At 42.7% G+C, this 26825-nt stretch overlaps 1 protein-coding gene across 6 annotated transcripts in view; it reads left to right on the top strand.

Moving 5' to 3' along the window:
* The window catches only part of Enox1 (ecto-NOX disulfide-thiol exchanger 1), a 563193-nt gene that overhangs the window by 123137 nt on the left and 413231 nt on the right, over positions 1–26825 (top strand). The window contains exon 3 of one of the 6 annotated variants that reach the window (XM_041675367.1): positions 18213–18215. The exons of the other annotated variants lie outside the window; for them this stretch is intronic. The gene's annotated coding sequence lies outside the window, so the exon portion shown is untranslated. The remainder of the gene's footprint in view (positions 1–18212; positions 18216–26825) is intronic. 6 annotated transcript variants of the gene reach the window in all.

The following is a 26825-nucleotide window of genomic DNA, read 5'->3' on the forward strand; positions in this document are numbered from 1 at the left end:
CCCCATTTCTTTTTTTTTGCCTTTAACTATTATTTATTAGCAGTCATTAAGTAAAAAATAAGGCAAACAAGCTTGGCATAGAGTCACAGGCCTGTAATCCCAGCACTCGGATGATGGAGCAGGAGACTGGAATTCAAGGTTGTTTGGAGGTACCTAGTAGGTTTAAGGACAGCCTGGGATACATATGGCCCTACTTTAAAAAAAAAAAAAGCTAAAATAAAATAAGAAGAATAAAATGAATGACTCAATATGCTTCCTCAGTCTAAATAAAGAATCTAATGCATACCCTTCTTTATATTCAGGTGATTGTGAATCCATGTTCAATAGGATAAAGTGATCTCCCCAGAGGAAAAGGCAGGAGGTGGAGGGGGGAGATCACTTTATCCTGTTGAACATGAACCCCATTTCTAAAGCATGTTATGTTTACATGCACAGGAAGCTGGTACCTCTGCATCTATTAGAGGGACATAATTCAACTGCAGTACTGTCCAAACGAATCTTGGTATCCCCCAATGAGTCTACCACCACTTTGCTGCTGCTTACTGTCTACGGAATGAGTGAAAGACCACCTTGATGGTGGCCAGATTGAGTTAGGAGAAGCAAAGTGCACTTCCCAGAGGTGTGCAGGCTTCATACCACCCTTACCTACAGTGAACACCTCCATGCGGTATAGTCTAGGTTAAACAGTGCTGTAAACAGACAAGATGCCTCTTTCGAAAGTTATATAGAAAGCGAATTTAAAAAGACATACCTAGCGCCTGGTGTGAACGAACTGTCCTTGCTTCTCTGCTGGCATCCAGGCCGAACCATCAGTTTGCATACTGCCTCCATCAGAACCTCAAGATATCTTTGCAGCCAGTTCAGCGCCCTTTAAATCATAGCCGGGCTGCTCTTCCTCCCCAGCTGCATCGCTTTGCACTTATTAAGTTTAATGTTCTGTTTCCTAGCTTTAATTCATAAATGCTATCCTGCAATGGATCTGCCCTCACAGCATCTTCTCCCATTTCTGTGCTTCTCTGGCTCAGATTATTAGAAGTTACTTTAGCATTCGGATTTGGGTGTTGGTAAGGCATTAGGACACTGATCCTCAGGTAGAAGTTAATGGCTCTGTTTATTCCTGGAGATGTTTATTTGTGAAATTTTTACTTCCTCTTAACTCAGTGCTTTCGGTCCAAGTCTGCTGTTGCATAAAAAAAAAATATTAGCTAAAAGAACTAAGAGGAAGCCTCCTGCCGAGAAGCGTGAGGGGCTGGAGGCAGAGTTTTCTGCCTGGAATGAGTGGACTGATTAGGAGACTGAGAGTTCTCCTGTGCCCAGGATGAGCAGTGTATGGAACTGTTTTAAGGTGGTAGGGCAGTGTCTAGATGGGGAGCTGTTTTAAGGTGGTAGGACAGGGTCTAGATGGGGAGCTGTTTTAAGGTGGTAGGACAGGGTCTAGATGGGGAGCTGTTTTAAGGTGGTAGGACAGGGTCTAGATGGGGAGCTGTTTTAAGGTGGTAGGACAGGGTCTAGATGTGGAGGGTCAGAGCCAGCCTCGGGCTTCCTCAAAGTCTACCCTGCAGGCCCATTGGAATCACTCACATACAGATATTCCCAGCCCACAGGAGTGTCTGTGTTCCTTGGGATGAAGGTGCGTCTGCCCCATGTCCAAATGGGTGACATTGGTTCCAACAGTACTAGATTTATAAGCTGGAGGCAGATAGTGCAATGCAAAATAGAAATAAAACTTCATGTTAGCCTTTTTCCCACCGATGTTTGTCCTTTGAAAATTGGCAGAATCATATAGCAGTTGCTTATGAAACGTGTAGGCACGGTCCCACCTAATGACGTGGAGGCATGCCCAGCTTTGTCTTGATGCCTGCACAGCTGCGTTCTCTGTTTCACTCCGGCCTCCACTGCCGTTGATTTAAGTGCTTCTGTAGCTTCCCACGTTCACGTCCCTCCTTTGGTTTGCTAAGGATGGCAATTCAGTTGCTTTTGGCACGCAAAGATCATCACATCAGGGCGATGGTGGGGTTGCCCTCTGTGGCTGCGGTAGAACCCAGCGAGCAAGCACTTACACGCTTGTTATTAAAGTCTGCCAAACTGAGTGGCCACGACTGCCCTGTGCACTGCTGTAGCGGAAATGCTCTCATCATTCTTTTTTTAATAACTAAGTCATTTGTGTGGACCGTATACTCCTCTGTTACAGAAATAACCCAGAAACGAAGCCACAAGCCCCTCTAGCATTTAAACCTTAGTTATCTTTGTTGCCTTGTCTTTTCTTTGCTATCATTCTGCATTCATCAGTTTCACTAATCTAATATTTGAGAACTTGGACATAGGGTTTCCATGGGATGCTAATATTTGTTGTTAGCTCTGATTTAAAACCCTGCAAGTCATTTCTATGTTCACTTAGTCAGTGATTAACATGGTAGAGTTTTGTGTGTGTGTTTTTAAACACCTGTTAAAGGTTATTGGTGTGAGCACACCTTTAATTCCAGCACTCGGGGGACAGAGACAGGTGGGTCTCTGTGAGTTTGAGGCCAGCCTAGTCTACAAAGCGAGTTCCAGGGAAGCCAGAGATACACAGAGAAACCCTGTCTTGAAAACAAAAACAAAAAAAAAAGAAGTTATTTATACTGTTTCGAAAGTATACTAAAGTATTTTTCATTTTAACAGGTCTTCTGCTTGGGGATATTGGGGATAGGGTCTCACTATGTGGCCCTGCTTTCACTTGCTGTGTAGGACACACTGGCCTCCAACTCAGATCTGTGTGCTTTGGCTCCCCACTTCTGGGATTAAAAGCATGTGCCACTAGGTCTGGCGCAATCATATTTTGAGTCAAGCTTTTATCAAACCTTCTTAGGACATTGCTTTTTTTTATTTTTCTTCACACAAGTTGGGTTCATCTTTCTCCCATGGCAATCTCGCTGTTTCATTTAAAATCTATGAGTTCAGTGGTCCTGAGCTGGAAGGTAAAGGTAATGAAGACGAGCAGAGGGCTTCTGGCAGGGAGTTCAACAAGTGTGGCTTCTCCCTCTGTTGCTGGTTCTTGTATATGGGTAGCATAGGTTTTGTCCAATTCCTGTAGTTTGTGCTTTTTAACTCCCACCGTTGCTTCTCCTCCACCCCCTCCTCCTCTTCTCCTGTACTTGCTCCTCTTCTTCTCTTATACCTCCTCCTTCTCCTCCTTTCCTCCACTCCTCCTCCTCTCCTTGTCTCTTCCTTTTCTAGGTTTTTCTCACTTCCCCTTTCACTTGCTCATTTATGTATTGCCTTTCTGTCTTGTACCAAAAATTGCTCTGGGAGAAAATGTTGAACATATTATCACTCAGACGAAGATGAACAGCCATGCAAAAGCTACTGGTGTAATTCAGCCATATACTTCACATGTCTTCCAAACAGGAAGCAGGGCAGTAAAATTGCCTGGAGGGAGGTAGGGACTGTTTTTATGAAGATCGTAAAGGAGTGGAGATTGGGAGAATAGAAAAGATGCCGCCATGCGGATGAGCGTCATGGAATAAGAAGCATTCCATAGGAGAGGGGATGGATCTGTAGGAAGCTGGGTGTGCTGTGGGCTGCATGCTGATAGGGTGCCCCAGAGCTTACCGTGGAAAGAGGGAGTGAGAATGGATGAGGCTCTTGATGGGAAGGTGGAAATCAGATATTGCTGGTTCCTTTACACACAGCGGAGTCTGCCTTTCTGTCTCGTGATGCTCTCATCCATTGCCATCTATGCATCCTGCACACCGCCAGGAGACTGACAGTTCATAAGGGCATGTATCTTCTTTCTTTATGACTCTCAAGTCACTGCTTCCAAAGGACAGCCAGACTCCTCTCACCGCCCCTCACTCCATGAAGTCATGCACTCAGTGAGGCTTGTCCATTTTGTTTCTTGTACACCGTTTCCTACTTTCGTCTCTCTGCTTCCATTTTCATGACCCGCCTGTCCTTCAAGGCTACCTGTTGTTTGTATTTCTTATGGAAACTTCACTCCTGACTGATCTTTTTTTTACCCCTTCTAAGCTCCAGGGTAAATATCACTGACTTCTAGATCAAAATCTTCATATGCTTCCTCGAGTCACAGGCTGTTTTTACAAATGCGCAGTAAGATACCCACGCATTGAAGCAAAGGGCTGATGTCGCTCATGTAGCCTGTCCATGTCAAAAGAGCAGCCTCTTGCATGTAGCAGACACTGCGCTGACGCCTGTCCAGAGAACGGAGCAAAACAGAGTTTCTATAATTTGGGAGGCTCTTACTGTAATCGATTAGTTGTCACGAGAAGATGCAGTGGTTAATGTGCTCTCCATATGCAGCTCTCGCATGGAAGAATAACTGTCAGCGGAGGGGGAGGACTGCACTGAACAAAAGGCAGACCTGGTGCAGAAAGGATTTCAGGTTTAAGTGGAAATCAGATGAGCGGCACTAAGGTTTTGACATGGGAAGGGGACCCTCAGCCATTAAGCCGCATGAGATTGTTTCTGTCCCTGAGTAACAAATGACCCAACAGGTAAAAAGCACCCATATTACATTAAAATTATTATATGAAATGACCTCTGGAAAACTTGATTCAATTTAAGTCTTCTCGGTTACAGGTCTGGAGACAATCACAAATTCCAAAATGTATTTATGAAACTGTGTCGCCACTGAGCTCAAAAGACCATAATCCTATTACTTGAGATTTCGAAAAGGGTAAACATGAGTAACTGCAAAGAGATATTGATTACAGAAGTAATATGAACAGGAATAATGGAATTAAAGTAATTGAGGCAATATCGGGCCTAATGGACCTTGTTCCCATAGTGCCTTTCTTCTGCTTTTGCATCGAGTTGGCTCTGAAGTCGATTGGACTGTGTGCATCGAGAAGAGACACGATGGGAGAATGAACGTTGCTGTCTATAAAAAAATCAATCTGTTGTTCTTAAGGAAGAGCATCAGTCAGTCTGTGAAATCAATTAACTGGGTTTTTCTGCATTAGTTTATAAAATAATGAAACAAATGATAAGTCAAAACTTTATGCCTTAAACATAGTAGATCTCAGTAGACATTTCTTGAATTGACAAAAGGCTAACGGGTTTAGTTTTAAAGTGAATGGGTGCAAGTCCCTTTGTTAGCACGCATCCCTCCATGTTCCCTTGACTTGACAGCCCATATCTGCAGCCCTGTAAAGGCAGATTATTCAATTCCATTGATTCTTGCTCCGAGATCAATTCTCCCCCATTTCTCCTGTCAACAGGCCAGGCCAGCTTTGGGGACCTTGTATCTCTGGGTCATTCAGTGTCCTAAGTGATGTTTTGGAAATCCTGGCTGTCATAATTATGTTGCACTGAAAGATTTTACATTTGGAAATACCACTTTAATGACAGAACTCCATCTTTAGGAACATCAGTGCTGTTTCCTTGCGGGCAGCGCTCTGGATTTGTGCTCATTAAAATTCCTTCCTGCCTCTCCTTACATTTAACCTCCACCAGTTCCTACCCTGATGGGAGTAACAAATTTATTCTTACATTCTATCTCTGCAGTGTGGATATGTCTGTTGTCTATAGACATACGTGCACGCATCCATACTTACATAAATGTAATTAAGACCCATTCTCATTTAGGCAACAGTGTTTTGTTTATTTGTTTTATCAACACTGTTAGAAAGAAGGCCATTTTAGTGGGATGAATGCTGCTGGGGTTGGGAGAGCTGCAGGTGCATGATATAGAAGTTTTTCTTTTTTTACCTGTAATAATTTTAATAACCATGGTATTTTTAATCTCCATAAGTGTATAACTTTAAAATCTGAACATCACTCAAGTCTGAAGTTTTCTGTCTCCTTTCATAAGATCGTATTGTACTAAAGTATTTACAAAACATTTCAACATCTTGATGATCCACCGTGGTGAGGGATGGAAATCTTCAAACACTCAAAGCAGATGTGTTTTGTGCAGAAGGGTTTTCTTTTCTTATGTGAAGAGCCCTGGTGTATATATCCCTCAATCAATTAATCATTCTCTGTTGTACAAGGTGCAGCCTCTGCAGAGAAATGTCCGGAAGCCCAAGTTTTCAAAACTGAATTGAAACCCTTCTTACCTCCTTTGCATTGGCTCTTGAATCCCACCGTCTTGTCAGATGGAGTTTGCTCTGCATGTTCTCCTTTAGGCCAATCATCAATGCAGAAATGCAGAGCCCTCTTTTCCCTTTGAGGATATGTTCGTATTTCCCACAATGCACAGTGCATTGTTAGGGCAATGGGATGGACCATTACATAAGAACATGCAGTTACCAAATTGAGTTTCACCTAAATGCCTCAATCTGTTACTCCTAAACATTGGATCTTGTCTCTTCTGCTGTAAACAAATTGGGTAATCTCAATGTTAAAGGGAATCTCAATGCCGAAGGCTAAACACTGACTCAGAGGTTTAAGGTTAAAGATAAATATGGATAAGACCCAAGATTATGACAAATAAAACAACAGTAAATCTATAGATAGCGAACTTCATCTTTTTTTCCCAAGTTGGTTTTAGTTTTTGTATTTTATTACAGCTAAAGGAATCCTGCTTACAAACTATAAGAGCTTGTAACATGGATGACAGTGAAAAACTGATGACAAAAAGAAACCAGAGACCAAAGAATACATAAGGATTGCCTGAAGGGCTACAGAGTATATATAGGCATTATAGCGCAATGTTGTTTACTAATACTATATGTGTGTGTGTGTGTGTGTGTGCGTGTGTGCGTGTGTGTGTGTGTGTGTGTGTGCGTGTGTGTGTGTGTTGGTGCTTAATTGTAAAGGAGGGTAAATTAAGTACCAAGCTGATTAGTACTTCATCTTTTAATAAAAGTCAACTGAGAAGCTGAAATTAAAGAGAACAGCAGCCTGCACTTTATGGCTTCACTAGCGCTTCCTGCTCTCACTGTTCTGTCCTCTGAGGGAAGTCGGCAGGAACAGAGGGTGTGAGCCAGTGAGTCTGTCTCTTGTGCCTTCTGTTGGGCTCTTTTCCTTCTGTTGGTTTGTTTTGTCCTTTTCTGATGTGTGATTTTTTTTTCTAATTTTATTTTATTATTTATTCCTTAGAAGCCTGTTTGTTTTCTAGTGATAGAAGGGGGATGGATCTAGATGGGAGGGGAGGTAGGTAGTAACAGGAAGGTGAAACCATAATCAAGATATACTATGTGGGGGAAAAAATCTATTTTCAATAAAAGGAAAAAAAATTTACCCCCTCAAAGATGAATAAATATGTTATTTCTGACCTTTCTAAAATAGAATTGAAGTGAATTTAGAGGCACCTTTCTTAAAGGAACACACCTATGAAACAGCTACAACATTTTGGAAGTTGGAATGACAATGATGGGGTTGTGGCCTAAGGGCTAAGAAAGTGGGTTTATAATCTGGCAGAGGAGAGCAAAGTATCCCAGTTTTGGAGCTCAGACCTGAGAATCAAGTATCCTCCTGGGCCACAAACTTCCTATTAGCTTTTGGGTTCTCCACCCTTGCATATCAGTAGATGACCAGGGATCATTGGACTTTAAGGAAAGCTTCTGTCCTGAGAGGCAGAAACTCAAGCATGCACTCAGAACTTGGAGAGAACAGAACACTGTAGGAAGATAATACAATAAATAAATAAATATAAATAAGTAGCCGATAGGATCTGTTCATGAGGTCCAGTATCCAAAAATAGCAATGTCAGAGGGAGAGAATGTGGGGCAAAGCACTGGAAAGTACCTAAGGGAAATTCAACATTCCTACATGAGCCCTAAATTTAGTAATTTGGGGATCAAGGAGAAAAATAAAAAAAAAATGATGCAACTTTATCAATCTAGATTGTGTTCCAATAAATGGCAGAATCTATTAATAGATAAGACCTGGCGTAAAGAGAGAAGACATCTGAAGTCACAGCCAAACAATAGGTGTCGGGGTCAACTGACCTAAATCGTGGTGCATAGAGGGGTTCAGGGGAGACACTGATGATGATGAAACTGGTAAAGCCCTTTGTGTGCAGGCCCCGAGAAAGGAGGTCTGGAGAACTCGTGAGGGTGTGGAAGAGACACAGCAAATTCATGGGAAACGGCTCAGCACAATGATTCGTTCTGGGGAAGACCCGATGTAAGTCAGGAAGAATGTAATCGTGGGATGCTGTGTGACTTGACACCAGTGGTCTCCCTAGAACCCCGTGACTTAAGTGTGTACGTATGGTGCAATCCATAGACTTCCAAAAATAATCCATTCCTATTTTAGAATGTTTCTGTTGCATTAACCTTAATTTGGTGTTTGAGTACATATATGCACATGTATGCTTGGCATGCACTTTCCATGCGTGCATGTGGAAGGGAAGTCAGCCAGACTCGCTGAACATAGCAGACAATGAGGACTACTGAGAACCCAAGATCAATGGCAATGGGTTTTTGATCCTACTGCACGTACTGGCTTTGTGGGAGCCTAGGCAGTTTGGATGCTCACCTTACTAGACCTGGAAGGAGGTGGGTGGTCCTTGGACTTCCCACAGGGCAGGGAACCCTGATTGCTCTTTGGGCTGACAAGGGAGGGGGAATTGATTGGGGGAGGGGGAGGGAAATGGGAAGTGGTGGTGGGGAAGAGACATAAATCTTTAATAAATAAATAAATTAAAAAATTAAAAAAAAAAGAAGACAACTTGGAGGAGTCTGCAGCATGCCCTTTTCTATCCCCTAGCTCCTAAATAGTGACACAGAAACTTCTTATTATGAAAGCCCGACTGATAGCTTAGGCTTGTTCTTATCCAGGTCTTATAACCCATTTATATTAGTCCACTTTGTATCACGTGGTGTTACCTCTCTTCATCTTGGACTTCCTGATCTCCTGACATGTCCTGTGTACCTAGATCCCTCCTCCTACTCTTCCTTTCTCTACCGGGAAATCCTGCCTATACCTCCTGCCTAGCTGTTGGCCGTTCAGCTTCTTAGTACACCAGTCACAGCAACCCACCTTCTCACAGTGTGGGTCCTAGGGATCAAACTTACGTTGTCAGACTTGGCAGCGATTGCCTTTATACCATGGCTTGTATCACCAGCCCACTTTTCAGAATCTTGACTTAAGCTCATTGATGAATATACATTTTCAAAGATTGTTTTGCCTCAAATGGCAAAACAGTTTCTTGATCAAGACTGTACTGGTTCTCTCAGATACTTGTCATTGTTGGGTCTTGGCTTGTAGATGTCCCCTGAGGGGACATGTGTTGAAGGTTACATCCTAAGCCTGTGATGTGGTGGGGTGACAGAGCCTTTAAGACATGGGCAATATTTGGTAGGCAGCATTTGGGGGACTTAACTAAAGGATTTTGAGACCCTGGACTTTAATCTTCTCTTTCTGCCTCCTGGCCACGATGAGGTGGCCATCTGATCTTACCACGGTGTCCCATGGCACAACAGGCCCAAGGCAGGAGGGCCAGCAGTTCATTGACTGAAACCTCTAGAATAATAAAGTAAATTCTTTTTAAGTCAGCTGTGATAGCTACTTTGTTACAGTATTATAAACCCTACTGACACAGCCTTAGTGATACATTCTACAAGCAGTGATTTAGAAAAAAAAAATCAACTTATCCCACTGCTGTTTCAAATTCTTCAACAGTTAAAGTTATAATTAAAAATTTGATAGGTTTGCCTTTTTCTTTGCTAACAAAATGCGATACTCTAATAATTCCAATAATAATTCCAAAGCCGGTTGAATGTCCCTATGAAGCAATTATGAGTTAAAAGAGTAAATTATACTCGGTGGAAAAAAGTTTTTGAGACCCAGGATTATGACAAATAAGATAACAGTAAATCTAATGATAGCAAACTCCATCTTTTAATAAAAGTCAAATGAGAAGTTGAAATGAAAGAGACCCGGAGCTCGCGTTTCTGACTCACTCAGTGTTTCCCTGCTGTCTCTGTGATGTCCTCTGGGGGAAGGTGGTGGAGCACAGGCAGTCACTCTGGAAGTTCGTTAGCTGTGAAAGGAGAAGGCTTGAGCCTGCACATGGGGAACCGTGTGGAAGGCCTGTGAGCACTGCCCATGCAGTGCCCTTCACATTCAATGCAGACATGGGAAACAATGCTGCTTTAATTTGGTGCTCAGCTAATGGCTGCTGATTGGCTCTCATTTTTCAGGCTTCGAATACGTCCTTAGCATCCTCACAGGGGTGTTGTGCTTTTAGCCTGAGGTCTCTGTGCTTCATTTTTCCCTTTGTTCTTTAAGCGCATGCTTCGCCTCACCCCGTTTCATCTCCCAAGAGACGAATGGTACACACTGGATAATTTGGAGGAATCTCTGACATGTCTTGATGATGTTAAACCACTCAAAATCCCAGGAAATAGCCCCAGCTTGCATTAGCAGAAGATTAAGTCAGGTGAACTTTAAAGTCTTAATTTTAAAAAAAATTTACATTTTTACCAGTGATGATTGAACAGCATTGATATTCTTCCTGCCTGTATTACTGATTAGAATTGCAAATGCTTGCAGAAAGTTCTAGAATGGCTTGCTGCTCCATATGCAGTAGGGCCTTATTTTTACCTATTTAATGACTATTAAATATTAAAAACATTTTACCAAAAATATCTCCATAACTATATGTAACATGTCATACATCATAATGCAAAGTATATTCTGATATGCGTGCCTCACACTGGCTTACTTGGGGTCCTATTCTGAGAGAATTCGCCCAAGAAGTTTAAAATTTTGAGAGGTTTCTTATTTGAGACATCATTATGGAATAAGGTAAAAATAGAGGCGCTTTCAGAAGAGGTCAGCAGAATGATTTTTCAGCTAGTTACTATTATTTTGCATCGGGATTTGCTGGATGCGAGCCCAAAATGGTCTGAACCAGGAAGGGTGGAAAACCACGCTAAGCTAATTATTTGAAGGTGGGATCCAGGACAGCCACCAGCCCTTGAACTCTCCCGATGACAAATGAAGGGTGTCATTTTTAAGCTCGCAGGAGAACTGTCCTGGGTGGAGACTCAAAGGAGAGCATGAACATATAGCTACAGAACGGGAGGTGGGGTTTCTCCTTTCTGTGGCAAGCAGAATGGGTACAGCAGTCACGGGGAGTGGGTTGGGAGCAGACGTAGCTGGACCGGGGAGGGTAGACTTGCGTATCTAGACTTGCGTATCTCAGGTGGAAATTTGATTTAAAAAGAAACGTTTGGAGCATTCAAGGGTAAATGGCATGATCAAAATGGCATTTTAGGGTAACACTGTGGACTGTGACAGAACATAGAGGAGGAGACAGCTGATTCAGGAGGAGATGGTCTCAAGCAGGAGAGGGAGACAGGTCTGACTCGGTGACAGGAGCGATGTGACAGCTGGTGAAGAGAAACTACAGTTAAGCCTTGCTGTCCAGGAGAAACCTCTATCTACAGGTCTGAAATCCACTAATTAGTTACGTTTCAAAGTATAAAGAAAACTAAGATATTCAAAGGACTCTCCAGTATATCCAAACACCTTCTGGAACAGACCACATCTCTTTCCAGCTGTGGCAGCAAAACAGTTTGCAAAAGACCAAAACTGATTAAATCACTTTGCTCTGGGATGCATTCGCAATCCTCCATTTTTGCAGCTCCCAAAAGAGCCCCCTGACCTCAACAAATACAGGAGTGTGGTAAGGTCAGAGGTCAGGGAAGGAGGGTCTGGGAAGCACCTGTGTACACAGGTAATCAGAGGCAGGTGTGTAGCTAGGCATCCCCTGATGGCCTGCCGAAGGAGAGAGGCAGAGCTGCTTAAGCAAATATTGTGAGCTGCTTCACGGAGAGTCCAAAAAGACAGAAGGAGTGGTTGGCATAGCATTAAACCATGAACTTGCTTGCTTAGTTATAAATGGACACTTGCTTCATTAGAGTAGGTATTCAATTTTACAAACGAATGGAGGGGGCAGTGTCATTTCTTAATCCATAGAAAATCCACAGCATAAACACAAAGGAATAAAGCCCCGGATTGGCATGTACGAGCATGTGTTTAACCACCAGAAATATTTCTATAGCCTGTCTTTTACAAATGACATTCTCATTCTAGAATAGCTGGTTCCTTTTGAAAATTATTTTTAAAAACTATTTGTAGGTTTGTGTGTGCATGTGTTTGCGTGCATTGTGGTGTGTGTGTGTGTGTGTGTGTGTGTGTGTGTGTGTGTATCTGAATCTGACTATGAATACGTGTACATGGAAGCTACAGTTGGAGTTGCATAAAGTTGAGAGATGCCCAGTGTGAGTCCGTGGAAACCAAACTCCACTCCTCTGGAAAGCAGAAAGTGCACTTGACTACTGAGTCATTTCTCTAGACCATGACATTATTTTTTTTAAAGATCTTTTAAAAAAATAATTTAAAATATTTTTAAATATGTTTATTCTCTCTGTGTGCACATGTGCCCGCAAAGGCCAGAAGAGGGTGTCAGAGCCCCTGGATCTGGAGTCACAGGTCTTTGTTCTTCTCCCAATGTGGGCGCTGGGAACTGTACTCAGAGTCCTCTGGAGGAGCAACAAACATTCTCCACCACTGGTTCCAGAATTGACTGAAATTCTTTGAATGAATACCAGGCAGTAAACTTCCAATCCAAAGTGAAAGAATTATGTACACCAAGAAAGCATTTATCTTTACGTTGCAATTAAAATTACATAACCCTGATCCCATATCAGAGTCGATTATAATTCCCATGTTAGAAAATATTCCAAATAGAATACCCTGGAGAGGGCTCCAACTATAAGTAATTTTCAGACTTAAGCTCAATTGCCAGAACACACACACACACACACACACACACACACACACGAATGTATATGAATATGTATATATTGCAAAACAAAATACAAGTCAGAGGTAGGAGTATGTGCTTGTGATCCCAGCTCTGGAGAGGGAGAGACAGACAGGACAGATCCTGGAGGTTTGCTAGATCTGGTCATCTAGCCTCATTGACAACCCCCAGGTTCCAGAAGGAGGTCCTTATTCAACAACCGAGGTGAATGGCTCTCAAGGTCAGTTCACCCATAGCTCCTACATCCACCAAACAGCAACAACAAAAACTGGGAGGTGCTTTGCGTTTTATATTAGTCACTATTCCTTGCTGAGAATAAATCTATTAATCTATTACTTGTCCTCTCAGCCATCTATGTAATCTATCAGCTGTCTAGTGTGTGTATATAAATATATAAATTGTGTGTATTATAGGTATATACCTATACAAATAAGATTGAAGCTGTGGGAGCTAGTAAGTCCAAACCTAGCCCATAGTCAGGAAACTCTGGCAGAAGTTGGTGTTGATGGAGTCTGAACTCTATAGAGGACGCAGGCAGGTTGGGAGCCAGTCCTGGGTTTCCATCTTCTAGTCCCGGGGCACAATTTCTTCATCTCCTAGAAACCCAGGTATTGCTTTTAATACTTTCAGTTGCTTTGACAAGGCTCATTCACATAGCCAGAGTTGGTTCCTTTACCTGATTTTAGCTGATTACAGATGTTAATAACATCAACAAAACACTTAGGGGCCAGAGAGATGGCTCAGTGGTTAAGAGCACTGGCTGCTTTGGGAAAGGACCAGAATTCTATTCCCAGCACCCACATGGAGGCTAACGACCCTCTATAATGTCAGCTCCAGGTATCCGTCACTCTTCTGGCTTCTGTCTCCACTATATGCCCAGAAATACATGCAGGGAAAATACCCATAAACATTTTAAAAAATACACAGCAACCTCCAGCCTGTTTTTAGTGCCCCAAACTCATCTAACCGAGCAAATGGGCTACATCTGTCACTGCACAGCTCCTACTTCGCTGCACTTAAAGAGCAGAGCTCGTTGCATTTTGCCTGGTTCCTCAGCGTTGTCACCTTGATAGTGGAATTCTGATTCTTTCCTTGATGTAGTTTTATTGATGTTTTAATTTTTCTATTAAGTTATAACTAAAATAATATTTTTTGAAAATCTGGACAACGTTAGCATCTTTTTTCTCTGTCCCATAATGCCAGTGACCTAATCTGCCTCGTCTTATGAACATGAATTATGTGAAAATTGGGTTGCTATTTGTTTTGTGGCAGGGTCTTATGTTGCCCAGGCTGCCTTTGAATTCAGTATGCAGCCAAGAATGGCCTTGAACTTTGATCCTTCTGGGATACAGTGTCCACCATGCTAGGGATTGAACCCCGGCATTTGTGTGTGGTAGGCAGGCACTTTGCCGACTGGGCCATACTGCATTCCCAGCCTGGGTGATGCAGATTTTGACAGGACTAGGTAATTGACTTCTGGAGTTCCACAGTGAGACTGTTCAGCTGACTTTGTGACAGTCACTTGGGATATGGGGAGTTAATATTTTCTGGGAAGAATTTTAGTGTTAGAATTTACTGTCTTTTGCACATATAAATTTGAAGCCTTAATGTTATGCTCTTCTGGTTATTTGCATTTAATATGCATGCAAATTCACAATGTATACTGTATGCTGAGAACATAATTTATAAATCGGTACTTTCCCTGGTTGTTAGCAATTTTGGCCGCTTTAAAAATTAATGCTTTGAAGAAATATATGTTTGCAAATTTATTTGTAGTATCTTTAGTTTCCTAAAGAAAAAAAGAGATATTGTATGTTCTCCATAAGCAAGGCAGCCCTCTCCCGTAATGTCCCTGTGTCTAAAAAAGTTATGCACAAAAAGAAATGTTGAAATACTTTTATTTATCTTTCCTGTAAATGGGTTTGGATTAGATGTTACAGAGGTTTGCCTCCACTAACAATGCTGGGAAATATGTGGTTCAGAAGCCTGAATGCAGGGTACAGCATCCTGCTACAATGGGGGGTGAGTCACTTGAGTGCCGAACACATCTTGAGTAAGAGAGGACATATTATACTTGTAGGTGGGAGAAGATCCATTCACAACATTATGGAGAGCAAGAGCATCCCAGAGAGGGCTCTGGGGCCTCTCAGGCTGCCTTTTAGCCTTGTTGTCTTGGCAACTAAAACACAGCCATCCATCCTTTCCCCAGGCAGGGAGCTCCAGTCATCCTGGATTCTGCAGTGACCTTTTCTCCTCCCCCTTCCAATCTGTTCTGAGGATCTGCCATGCATCTTCAAGGCACCTTCAGATTTTCTCTTCTCTGAGCATCCTCAACCAGTCGCCGGGTTCTTTTCTTTCCCTTTTGGACCATTAGAACCTCATCACTGGATCCTGGCTGCTTAGCCACTTGCCTCCTCCATCAGTTTCCAGTAAGGTTTCCCAAACCCTTCTGTCCAGGATACAAATCAAGACTTTTCTACTCGGACCCTGGGGACACATTGTTTGCAAGGCGCAGACACTCCACCTCCCCTGCGGCAGTCTGCTCTGGCATCCTAGGAAGGATCAAGCTGTCCATGGTCTCTCTGCCACCACATCTTTCTCTACTTAGTCACCCTCCATCTCTTCTGCCTCAAGGACTCCCCTGCTTCCTGTGTCTCTGAGGTACCTCACCATTCTCTCAAAATCTCTGCTCTTTAAGGGGCAATGACCAAACGCTCCCAGCCAACAAGCTCAGTTGGTGGCAGTGTCACCAGCACTGTGTGACCCTCAACTCTGTGTGAGTTTCCTACCAGTGACTACACGGAATGAACCAAGTTGAGCTGCCCTATGGACGCTCACTCTAAATGTAGGCGAGGCTCCCTGGAATTGTGCAGCCTGGCAAAGGGCAGGGGTCGTCCTAAATCGGTGTCTCTCTTCATCACGTGAGTGAGTGCAGAGGCGAGATAATGATCCAGGGGAACAAGATGTCTTGATTTTTCTCATTCATTTGTGGGCCAGGGTCCTTGTCAATGACTCTACGGCTAGGTGGTCTGTAGGCCTTGACCCAGAGAATGTATGACAATTGTCACATCAAAGTCAAGTATCCTGCTGATGAGGGGAAATATCAAGAGGAAGAACCACTGTGTTTGTTTAGAAATTGTGAGTGATACAGAATCCTGCTTTTGATACATAGGGCAGTATGTGATGAGTTTGCGGTTAAATACTTAGTGACAGGAACCCAATTTTGTGATAATTGGCATTGCAACAAAATATTGTACAATGGTTTCACTTCCTGCCTCTTCCCTTGGCGTTTCCGTTTCTTCTTCCTGCCTCCCCACTTCTCTGTTTCCCTCTCCCCTGTCACCTCACCCCTTCTCCTTTGAGAACTGAGCCATAAGAGTAGCTAATAAATGTCAGGATATTGTGACTGGCTCAGAGATGCATTTTTTCCTGCCTTACGGTATGGTAGGCAACTCCAACCTCCGAGTGCCCTCCTACATGTCATAGACAAGTTATGGACATGGAAGTCACACCCTGAGCCCAAGAAATTTGAGCCTGCTGTACTTTGGGGCATGTTCTGATTGCTCCCATGGCTCAGTATTATCAAAGATGTAATATGTGATGGAGGGGGCCATGTTGAGGTCCCTGAGAGAATGCCAGGAGTGAGGCAGTTTTCTGGAGGCTTATCTGAGTCATGGGGTTTGGATGCCAAAGGGTCATTGATTCCTAAAACTTCCGTTTCCCTATTTAGCACCATTAACCCCCCCCACCCCCCAAACAACAATAGACACCCCTCCACATCAGAAGAAATAGGGATGGGCACACTGTGGTCCTAGGAAATATCCAGTCTGCTTCCTTAAGGCCTGAGGGTTAGGGGTTAGGAGATTTTTTCTGTTTTATTTTTATTGACACGCACACACACACACACACACACACACACATATATGTATGTATTTTTTTTTCTGTTCTCCTTCCTTCCTCTCCCCTCCCCTTCAATCCTCACCCATGGTCCCCATGCTCCCAATTTACTCGGGAGATCTTGCCATTTACTGCATCCCAAGTAGTTTAGACTCATGTATGTCTCTCCTCGGGTCCTCTTTGTTGCCTAGGTTCTGGGATTGTGATTTGGGGGCTGCTTTTTTTTTCTTTATGTCTAGAAGCCACTTATGAGTGAGTACGTGAGTACATATGATATTTGTCTTTCCGGGTCTGGGTCACTTCACTCAATATGCTGTTTTCTATATCCATCTATTTGCCTGCAAATTTCAAGATGTCATTTTTTTTCTTCTGTGTAGTACTCCATTGTGTAAATGTATCACATTTCCCTTATCCATTCTTCGGTTGAGAGGCATTTAGGTTGTTCCTTGTCTTGTTCCTGATTTCAGAGGAATCACTTTGAGTTTCTCTCCATTTAGCTTGATGTTGGCTGTTGGCTTGCCTTTATTATGTTTTAGGTGTGTTCCTTGTATCCCTGCTCTTTCCAAGATGATAAAGGGATGTTGTATTTTGTCAAAGGCTTTTTCAGCATCTAATGAGATGATCATGTGGTTTTTATTTTTCAGTTTGTTTATATGGTGGATTACAATGACAGATTTTCATTGAGTCATCTCTGCATCTCTGGGATGAAGCTGACTTAAATAATCATCGTGGATGATTTTTATGATGTGTTCTTGGATTCAGTTTTTAGTATTTTATTGGATATTTTTGCATCAATGTTCAAGAGGGAGATTGGTCTGTGATTCTCTTTCTTAGTAAAATCTTTGTGTGGTTGGGTATCAAGGTAATTGTAGCTTCATAAAAAGAATTTAGCAATGTTTGTTCTGTTTCTATTGTGTGGAACAATTTGAGAAGCATTGGTATTAATTCTTCTTTGAAAATCTTGTATAATTCTGCGCTGAAATGATGTGGCCCTGGGTTTTGTTTTTGTTTTTTGGTTGGGAGACTTTTGATGACTGTTTCTATTTCTCTAGCAGTTATAGGTCTATTTAACTTGTTTATCTGGTCTTGATTTAATTTTGGTAAGTGATATTTATCCAGAAAAATGTCCATTTCCTTTAAGTTTTCCAATTTTGTGGAGTACAAGTTTTCAAAATATGACCTAATTATTCTCTGGATTTCCTCTGTATCTGTTGTTATGCCCCCCTTTTTATTTTTGATTTAGTTAATTTGGATATTCTCTCTCTGCCTTTTGGTTAGTTTGGATAAAAGTTTGTCTATTTTGTTGATTTTCTCAAAGAACCAACTCTTTGTCTCTTCGATTCTTTGTATTGTTTTCTTTGTTTCTATTTTGTTGATTTCAGCTTCAATTTGATTATTTCCTGACTTCTAGCCCTTCTGGGTGAGTTTGCTTCTTTTTGTTCTAGAGTTTTCAAACGTTCTGTTAACTCACTAGTGTTAAATTTTTCCAGCTTCTTTATGTATGCCTTTAGTGCTATGAATTTTCCTCTGCTTTCGTTGTGTCCCATAAATTTGGGTATGTTGTGTGGCCATTTTCATTGAATTTTAGGAAGTCTTTAGTATCTGCCTTTATTTCTTTCTGGATCCATTGATGATTCAAATGGGCATTATTTAATTTCCATGTGTTTGTGGGTTTTCTGAAATTATTGTTGCTGTTGAATTCTAATTTTTTTTTATTTTTTATTGAAAAAAAAATTTCTGCCTCCTCCCAGCCTCCCATTTCCCTCCCCCTCCTCCCACTCCTCTCCCTCTCCCCCCACTCCTCACCCCCTCCTTCTCCAGTCCTAAGAGCAGTCAGGGTTCCCTGCCCTGTGGAAAGTCCAAGGTCCTCCCCCCTCCATCTAGGTCTAGGAAGGTGAGAATCCAAACTGGCTAGGCTCCCACAAAGCCAGAACATGAAGTAGGATCAAAACCCAGTGCCCTTGTTTTTGGCTTCTCATCAGCCCTCATTGTCCACCATGTTCAGAGAGTTTGGTTATATCCCATGCTTTTTCAGTCCCAGTCCCGCTGGCCTTGGTGAGCTCTCAATAGATCAGCCCCACTGTCTCAGTGGGTGGGTGCACCCCTTGAATTCTAATTTTAAGCCATGGTGATCTGATAAGATACATGGGGTTATTCCAATTGTTTTGTATCATCTGTGGAGGTTTGCTTTGCTACCTAGTATGTGGTCAATTTTTTGAGAAGGTTCCATGAGGTGCTGAGAAGAAGGTATATTCTATTTGGATGGAATGTTCTACAGATGTCTGCTAAGTCCATTTGAGTCATAACATCTGTTATTTCCCTTATTTCTCTGTTAAACTTTCTGTCTGACAGACCTGTCCAATGGTGAGAGTGCAGTGTTGAAGTTTCCCCCTATTAGTGTATGGGATTTAATGTGGGATTTAAGCTTTAGTAGTGTTCTTTTGTTTTTGTTTTTGGTTTTTTTGTTTGTTTGCTTTTGAGGTAGGTATTCACTGTGTATCCCTGTCTGTCCTGGAACTCACTTTGTAGACTAGGTTGGCGATCTACTTTTTTCTCCTGATTGCTGGGATTAAAGTTGTGTGCCATTGTACCAAGTTCTAGGGCTAGGGGATTTTAACAATATATTTTAAGGTAGTTGATCTTAAAAGGATTCTGCCACAGAGATATGTGTGGTCTGAAAGCTAAAAACATTATTAACTGTCCCTTGACAAATAATAAAGGCTGATCCCACAAGGAACTGATCAGAAATACCGAAAAGCTGTTTTGGTAGCCCTGGTTTGAAAAAGCAAGGGCCAAGGTTGGAAGTGGGTTCCATGCTAGCTGGGTCTTGATCTTGGTGTCCTGGAGGACATTATTTTCCAGAGAATGTTGTAGTTATACTGATGTGACCTGTATGTGGAAGGTTGGTGTAGGTGTGTGAAGTAGAGGAATTCGTGGGAAAACCTGGGAGGAGGGCCAAGGTCTGCTGCCAATTTGTGGATGCTGCTCAGAGAATTCCTGTCTCCTGAAGTCACAGCACATATGAGTGCCGTAAGGGGGAAGGGTGGTGGTTTTCAGTTTACACTGTGTTTTATAGTTTACAAAGTGTTTCTCATTTTATAATTGTGAGAACCTTTTGAGGCAGGAAGAATGAGTGTTACTGTTGACCTCAATTTAAAGAGAAAAAAGGATTGATCTCTGGTCGGGCAAGTGTCTTCTTCAAGGTCATATAGTTATTATATAGGAGAGCTGGAAAGCAGATCCAGATATCATGACTCTGAGACCTCAGAAGCAATGAATTCTCACTGCTCCAAGTGTCAACTCCACATGCTCCACATGGAAGTATTCCTGCCCAGTATTGATTCAACGTGCCATGGAGTTCATTGTGTTAACACAGGAAACAGCAGGAATGAGCAGGGCTCTTCAGGGCTGAGATCTGGTTTATCTCAGCTCACACAACTCATGCAGGAAGGTGGATATGGAAGGAGCTGTCACCAGATATAAGAGGCAGTTGCAGGGTGCCAGGTTGTCCTTGCAGGTCTAGGATAGTCGGGGAGTAAACCCGAGACTTCTCTCTCTTGCATAAAGGATCTCTGGAAGAGGAAAGTGTGAGAAGCTGTACCAGCTGATACTGAATCTTACACTGAACTGAAGCTGTTTTCACTATTTTACCATACATGTTGGACCCGAGAACTGCTCAATAAACGCTCTGAGTGGCCTGCTTTCTGCATTTGTGATCCACTTACCAAAGACTATATCCGATGCGATGTGACAGGAGATAGGCTTGTATCCCCTTACCCACCTCCTCCAAACCTGGGTCAGTTTGTCAGGATGAGGTGCCCAGTGGAGCCAGCTGAGGTCCACAGAGATACTGGTGCTCCAAGTCTGAGCCCGAGCCGAGGATTCTATGGCCCATGTCACTTATGAGCACGGTGGCACTGGGAGATTCCTCCAGGGAAAGGCAGGCAGCCTTTGCAGGGTCTCTAGCTCCATCCATATTCAGCTAGGGAGAACAGCAGTCCTGCTGAGAATGATGGCCAGGGACCCTGGGACAGTGCAGCCTTTACACTCTTCATAAAATATGTTAAAAAATAAAGCCTTTAAAGTCATGTTTGTGAAGAGTGAGGACAGGAAAATGAGAGTAGCAATTCACAGTGTACTTATCCTTGCCGCCAGAAGTGGTATCAATTTTTAAGCATGGTATATCTTGTCTCCTGCAGATTCTGAGGGGGGCCAGGCCACCCGTGGGCTAATGTCTTACAAGCTGTCCTGGATCTTTGCCTCTCTGGCTCCTTATTCCTTTCAGATATTAGCTCAGCTGCCACTGCCAGGAGAGTCTTACACCCACCCAGTCTGGGAAGACTGACTTCTGAGCTCTGGCCTTGGCGCTTCCACTTCATAATCCCAACTCGTTTTCTTCATTACACTGGTCACCGTTGGTAATTAATTTATCGATGGCTTGTTCAGTGTCTGTCTCTTTCCTCTGGACTGTGAGCTCCATGGGAGTGAAAGCCAAACTCCAATTTCCTTTGCAGTTATGGAGCATACAAGCAGTGTCTGGACTTTAACACACCAAGTGAGTAAATGAATGTTTGAATGAATGAATGAATGAATGAGCAATTTGTGTTTTCCTGTTACTTAGTCCCTTAGTGCAGTACCTAGCTTTGGGTCTCTTTATAGAAGGAGAATAAAATGAGACTCATTTATTCTCATCAATATGATAAAATACCTCAAGAGAAGCAACTCAAGGGTAAAAGGATCTATTCTGGCTCATGGTTTAAGAGGTTCATCCCATCATAGCATGGAAGATGTGGCAGGGTCAGCATCCCAGGCTGGGGCAGTGGGCATGTAAGACAGCTGCTTTATATCTTGAGGGATCAGGAAACCAAGGCTGAACTAGGAGGCCCACTCCACCAGTGACCCTTCTTCTAAAGTTTCTATAACTTTCCCCAGCCATGCCACCAGCTGAGGACCCCAAAGTCAAAGGTGTCTTTAGGGGGCTATTTCATATTCAGACCATAAGAGAGCCATACTTGTCTTCCCTTATTGTAGCAGCAATCAGGATAGCCTCACAGGCTTGAGCAACAGAACCTGGGTCTAACACAAGTGTCCGCAGTGCTATGTTTCTTAGAGAATCCGAGGAGAAGAATCTAGTCTCCAGACGGTAAAGGCCACCCATGTGCTTTAGCTTGTGGTACCCAGTCATCTTCAAAGCCAGAAGATGGATGGTCACATCTTTCCCATGTGTCTCAGGTCACCACAAAAGCTCTCTGCTTTTAAGGACTAGGGTGATTAGATTGAGTTTACTTAGATAAATTGAACAATCTCAAAGGTCTACAAACTTTTTTTTTTATTGGCATGTTAGGTATCATGTGTAGATTCCAGGGGGAAGCTTCTGGACATTTTATGTGGGAATGTGTGGCATCATTCTTCTCCCACATGGATGTATGAAAACAACAATGGAACGATGCAAGGGTACCAGGCCAAAGCGCCATTTCTCTTCCAGGGTATTTACTGAGAGAGAGTCTGAGAACTAAGTGTGAAACTTATTGCCTTCCTCTTGACCAGCTTTGTTCCTAATGGCAGAATTGGCCTCGCTTGGAGATCAGATTGCTAAACAAAATGGGACCAGTGGCCAGTGTGTCCAGAGAAGACTCAGTGGCAGCTGTAGTGATAAAATGGTTATGGGAGATTATATATGTGTTGTGTTTATAGCTGCTTGGAGAAGTTTGCTTGTGTATTTACAATCACCATGTATTTAGAAGTACGATTTTATCCTTGTTTTATAGATGATAAAACGAAGACACAGATGATTGATTACCTAGGTAGTGACTGAGCCAAAACTAAAAACTCCAGGCCCTTGGTCCTGCTACCTAACCATGGTGTTCCTCTACCTCTCACGGGGAAATTAGTGAGTAGCTGAAGGAGCTTACAAGAGGGTCAACGTTGTTGTTGAATGACAGAGTCTCGGTTTTTATGAACATGTGTGTTTTGTTAGGGTTTCACGGTTTCTACTTTGGGGACCCTACAAACTCAGAACAGACCCCACTACGGTCAGACAGAACTATCTATCCCAAGAGCCTGGAGATATAGAAGATGTCTTGACCTGGGAAACGCCCTTTCCTCTGAAGTGCTAGCATTGGTGATACTCTATACTGTGTACTATGCTAAGGTTTTATTGAACTCGTGTGTCCCGTGAAGTAGAGAGAAGTCTACTTGCTTGTTAGGTCTCAACCTGGGTCAGCCTCTGTGAAGAGAGGATCTAAACAGTGCTTGTCTAGATCTCCAATGTGAGAAGGGACCAAGTGAACACCGAGAACTGAACTGTTGGTGATAAGTACCCATGGAGTAAGTGGAGTGAAGCGGGGAGCAAATATCATAACCTCAGAGCCCTTATGCTGTCTGGCTTTGGTCACCCTGAGCTGAACTGAACAGCATGATTGAGATAGGAAATCATCTCTGCACGGCTTCCAAGGGAGACTGACTGATTGCAGGAATTTTGCAGGTCAGCCCATGAAAGGGTGCAATCCGTCAGGATGTGGGAAGGATAGCTTGTCTTTGGTGTATATACCAGGACTTTAATAATCCAACGGTGATTATTTTGGTAGCAGAGGTGGCTAGACAATCTCATTTCTATTTTTCTTTTTTGACCCGCCCCCCCATCTTAGAAGTTGTCTGACATTTCCATGCATTCATATAATGAATTTTACTCATGCCACCATCTCCTCCTTCTTCCACTGGTACTCTGCCCAGAGGTCCCCCTCCTAGTTTGGTGTCTTTTTTTTTTTTTTTCCGTGTGTGGTTGACTGGGTTTAATTAGCGTGAATGAGAAGCTATTCAGCACAGCAAGGGCAATCTGTGTCTACACCACTGATGAAAGTGACACCCTTCCCCGCAAAAGCATGGCCAGTGGTCCCTCCAGGTCAGGTGGGGCCTCATAGGCCCCCTCCCTCATCCGTGATGAAATAGTGATGGCCCCAGTCGTGTGCAATAACCACAGCTCGCGTGAATTTATGAGTACGATGGCTGTCATGTTCAGACGACATCCATCTGTTTCACATCCCACATCCTCTGCCATCCCGCACTCTTTCCACCTCAACCGCGATGCTCCATGAACCCTGGAGCAGGCACTATGCTCATTGGGGCCTAGAATTCCACCATCTTATTCTTGCCACTCTGGTCAGTTATGGGTCTCTGTTTAGCTACCAGCTGCTACGGTATTGTGTTTCTCTTGAGAAGGCAATGCTAATCCGTTGGTGTAAGTGTAATATTTAGATGACAGAATGATGTCCAGCGAAACAATAGTAGTAGGTTTGTTCCTAGAGCCTGTGACTTCCTCAGCCAAGGGACGTTGACCTGGTTTACAGAACCAAGCATGAGTTCTGATAGGTCATTTATTGTGACTCACAGGGTTCAGAGATGAGTAAAACAGTTGATGACTTCCTTATTTTCCCAATAGCATGTATAGCACTGCCTGGGATCATAAAGACTAGCCACTATGGAGAATGCTTCCAGCTCAGCTACAGCCTGATTTCTCCAGGACATTGTTTTCAGGAATAGTCTTATCATCAACTTCTAGTGGCAAAACATTTACTGAATTATGATGCTGTCCTTTAATGGGTTTGTATCTAATTGCTTAGGCATAAATAGCAGATATTAAGTTAAAAATCTTTTGAACTTAGTGAGCACCTACAGGTACTTACTGGAGTAGAAACTGATAAGTTTGTCTGTCAGGGACATTTGAGACTTTACCCTGCCTGTGATGGTCTGAATGGAAAGGGGTCCCCAAAGGCCCATAGGGAGTGGCACTATTAGGAGATGTGGCCTTGTTGGAGTAGGTGTGTCTTTGTGGGGGGAAAGCGTGTCACTGGATGTGGACTTTGAGGTTTCAGCTCAAGCAGAACCCCGTGGCTTGCTCGCTCACCCTGCTGCCTGCCAGTCCAGATGTAGAACTCTCAGCTCTTTCTCCAGCATGTCTTCCTGTGTCCTGCCACGGTGATAAAGGGCTAACCCTTTGCTCCTGTAAGCCAGCCCTAGTGAAATGTTTTCTTGTGTAAGAGTAGCCATGGTCCTGATGTCTCTTCCCAGCAATGGAGCCCTAACTAAGATACTGCGTGTAAGTCAACAAGTCCCCAGCATCTCGTGGTGCTGGCAATAAGTCACAGAACTAGAGCAGACACAAAGGGCGGTACTGTTCCTGGAATAATGGGTATCATGAGCTTCTGTGTGTTCACTGGCTCCCTTGTTTCCTAGCTCGGCTGGAGCAGGGCACAGCGCTCCTAGCCTGGTGGATCTGCATCACCGCTGAAGACAGTATAGAGTCTTTAGGAAATCACCAGTCAGATAAAAGGGTGCTGCAAACATGCCAGCATTCTCCCCAGGGAAGATGTCCGAGAAACAACTATTTCCTCGCCCGGAGGGAGATAGAAGCTCCACCCTTGTAGGCTCCTGGCCTTATAAATGTTAGTGAAAAGATCCTTTGGGACCTGTAATGTTACAGATGAGAATTGCTTTCCAATAGAATGATTAGCTGTATTTCTAATCATCATCCTCAAACTATTTTTCTTAACTGTAGTGTTGTACCAGTGAGTTGATAAGTTCTGAGCAAGGAGAAGGAAAGAATCCTTCGCTTCATCTAAAATTCAGCTCAATAATTTGGGATTAGGGTTCAATCAAACTTGATGTTAAAAAAAAAACAGTTTCCATAGCATTCAGAACTTCCAAAGAATTGGTAATTAAATGTCATTTTAATGAAAAGTTATTTCCATGGAATGTGTGAGGGGCATGCAGTTGTCTTTCATCAAATGAGAGCAAACGAAAGCATGAGTTCTGTGCTCCGACAATGGATGGTACTGATTGGTGCTTACGGAAAGATTTCTGTTTAGGAAAATATAACCTTTCCTTCGATTCTAAGCAAATCCTTAATAGGAAAATTATTATTTAGCGTGCAAATTCCTTTATATTTGATTCTTCAATTAGGTCCTAAAATGAATTGCCATTTTAAATAGTCACTATTAAAGATAAAAGACTATTACTGCCTACTCAGTGAGTAGTCAGTGAAAAATTGGCCCCAAGTGAGTCGGATAATCCATAGACAGTTAAGCGCAGAGTATACTTTGTAGGCTCATAGGAAAGTTCAAGGACCCATATTCCATCAGGGGTTGGCATGGGACTGTGACCATGGCTTTGCACACAGCTGTTACAACAGCCATTCGGCCTAAATATCCGAGTCTCCGCTCTCTCATCTATAAATTGTAGATAATGATTACTACATCATGGAGTAGTTGTGCATCCTGCATGAAATAAGTTACTTGAGGCTGATGTATTCCTTTAATAATGTAAAAAGAATATTGAATTCAGTTCAGGACCATTATAAGATTTTTTTGATTACTTTCAGCTTGGGTGAAGCTTTAAATTCTTAGTTAAATTCCTTTTCTAAAGGACTCATTTATTGTCTATTATTTTTCTAGTTATCTAGGTGCACTGGGGAATTAAAATCATCATTTAAAAATCATCCCATGGATATCAAAAGCTCATAAATTGTTAGATGCTAATGGGAAAGTCAAGAATCTGCTCCAACTTATTATTGTAGGCATGCACAGAGCTACCTTGGGAAAAGCAAGGGCTGCTTTGAATTCCCAGAATAAAATGCTCCGCAGAATTTAAAATATGTCACTCACTATAAAATTAATTCAATTATTTACCAACTACACACATACTAATCAGAGTTGAAAGTGTGAAAGACCACGGGGAAGAATGGCTGGTTACCTTTCTGAGAAATAATGACAGCTCATGTGTGTGTGTGTCTGTGTGTGCACGCTCGCACACGCACGCATGTGCGTGCCCTTGGTTTTATGGGAAATCAGGATCTGAATATTTAAAAACTAATTACAATTAATTAAGATGACTAAAAGAGCTGTGACAGGTTGGGATTCTATTTTTATCAATTTAATCAATCTCTCCAATGAAAAGGAGAAGAGAGGCTTTTAGATCAGACATGTGACTTTAAGGCTTTGCAGTGGGAATGGGCTGAGCAAGCATCATAAGAGGAAGGCCAGTCAGGCTCCTGTAAGAGAAAGAAATTATGTAATCTTCGAAACAAGCGGCTATTGCACTTTTACTACAAAGGCAGGCATGTCTGGAAGGGTGAGGGAAAGGGAACTAAAGTTAATGTGTTTCAACAGATGGCATGATGGAGGGCAAATATAAGATGCCCACAGTG

Source organism: Microtus oregoni, unplaced genomic scaffold, assembly GCF_018167655.1.
Source record: "Microtus oregoni isolate MIOR12 unplaced genomic scaffold, Mior012 000001F_ref0000356, whole genome shotgun sequence".
Classification (NCBI taxonomy): Eukaryota; Metazoa; Chordata; class Mammalia; order Rodentia; family Cricetidae; genus Microtus; species Microtus oregoni.